This window comes from Sinocyclocheilus rhinocerous, unplaced genomic scaffold, assembly GCF_001515625.1.
Source record: "Sinocyclocheilus rhinocerous isolate Xijiao unplaced genomic scaffold, SAMN03320098_v1.1 scaffold1112, whole genome shotgun sequence".
NCBI lineage: Eukaryota > Metazoa > Chordata > Actinopteri > Cypriniformes > Cyprinidae > Sinocyclocheilus > Sinocyclocheilus rhinocerous.
The window spans coordinates 484,551-486,659 of record NW_015657961.1 but is presented as its reverse complement, the minus strand read 5'-3'; the positions used below and the strand labels follow the sequence as shown (position 1 = coordinate 486,659).

At 34.1% G+C, this 2,109-nt stretch overlaps 1 protein-coding gene across 1 annotated transcript in view; it reads right to left on the bottom strand.

Annotated features, from left to right (window-relative positions):
- LOC107721741 (tripartite motif-containing protein 16-like) overlaps positions 1-2,109 on the bottom strand; it is a 258,890-nt gene that overhangs the window by 163,806 nt on the left and 92,975 nt on the right. The window lies entirely within an intron of this gene.

Sequence of the window (2,109 nt, the reverse complement as noted above, 5' to 3'; positions counted from 1 at the left end):
ACTGCATGATGCTGTCATGAATTAATTAGATATTTATTGTTTTTTTCATAATTTAAGTTTCTATTGTATTTTCTATATATTGCATCATGTGCGTTTTATGCAGCAGTGTTTTCTGGTTAAGTCTAGATGGGATACAGCCACGGCCAGATTGTCCTACTGGACATGGGCACATCAATATTGTGTCATTTTTGTCATTCTGATGCTGAACAATTAATTACTGTATTTGCATTATTGTAAGGTTAGGTTTAGGCAGTGTTGGGCAGTAACGCATTACTTAGTAACGCGTTACTGTAATTTGATTACTTTTTTTTAGTAACGGAGTAATTTAACGCGTTATAATTTTCAAAATAGTAATTAGAGTATAGTTACAAGCCAAGGTCTCTATATGTTACTGCCGCGTTACATTGCTGACAGAATGTAGTGATTTATAATCTGGAGATTGTAAAAAGGATGTAGCTCACGCACTGGGAAAAAGTAACGCAACTAGTAATGTAACTAATTACTAATTACTTTTGAAATAAAGTAATCAGAACAGTAACGTGATTACTTTTAAAATGAGTAATCAGTAATCAGTAATTTGATTACATTTTCAGAGTAACTTGCCCAACACTGGGTTTAAGGTTGGGGTAGGTGTAGACATTAATAAAGCAATCTAATAGGTAGCAAATTTAATTAATTTTTATTTTCCAGCTGTAGCTGCATTCCTTCTAGTCACAAGTTTTCTCTTCTTACTTCCTTACTCCTGGCAAAAGAATGTATTTAATGAAATATCTCATCTTTTTATTTTCTTAATTTCACCACAATGAGTACATATTCTTTACTTTATTGCTTCATTGCCTTAATAACATGTTAAAATGTACAGCATTATATTAAACACTAAGTCAGAAACTGACATCTCCTGAACTCATATGCAATGTTATATGTGTGGGGTATAATGTAGTGGTTGTTTTTAGATATTTTAATCAAGTCAAGTCAAGTCAAGTCTGCTTTATTGTCAATTCTTCCACATGTACAGCACATACATACAGAGAATTGAAATTGAGTTAAAAGTGTGTTAAAAGTCAAAGTCTCTCTCTCTCTCTTAATTAGAGAACACAGAGACTATATAATGTCACTGTAGTGTTTAAGTGCTCCATTACCGTGATTATGATATATAAATTATAGAAGCAAAAGAAACATCCAAACGTTGAGTGGCAGAGACTTTTATTTTGTAAATTGTGACTTTTGAACAGAAAGTTTCAGTGTAACAGGACGTGGAGTAAAGAATATAATGGACTGCAGTAGGAGTGAACAAGGAAGGAAATATTTGATTTGCTTTCTGACTAAAACGGGACTCATGACAAGAATATGATGACTAAAGTATATGGGAAATAACTAGAACCAGAAGATGGCAGTAATGCAACGTTAAGGATGCAAGCTGCTGTTAAAACCCAAAGAAGAAGAAGGAAGTTTCAGTGTCATTCGTCTGCTCTGTAGCAGGAGCGTTTTCAGGGGTCTTTTAAAGTTCGTGCTGTGTCTGTGTGGTCCTGGTGAAAATGTCCTCGATAATTCCTCGTATCGAGCAGCTGTCATCGAGAGTGGTGCGTGTTTTGGGTTGTAACCCGGGGCCCATGACACTGCAGGGCACCAACACATACCTGGTCGGGACAGGCAGAAGGTACACGAGATGCATGTGCTTGTTTGAGCTATTTGCCACTTACAAGCTAGTCATTGACGGCGGTAAAGTTAGTTTGACGTTTGACATTCATTAGACATTCGGGTTTTTGCCAATTAAACTCTTTGCGGCTTTTATGTTTTGAACCCAAACTAACTCAGATAGACATAAATATATGCCCTTTATGTTGCACAAGGCTTAATTTCTAGGAATTAAAAAAAACAAAAAAAACATTTAAATTAATTAAACAATTTAACTACGTGACATTATAATATAAAACCAATACTAAAATGTTCGGGAAAACATACCTGTTATCGCACAAAGCTCCGTTTTTGGAATTACAATTTTATGTTTTTTATAATAATTTTACAACTTTTAATGTATGCAATAATATAAATCCATTAAACGACAACACCATTTGATCTAAAGGTATCAAACAAACTGTAAAATATTCA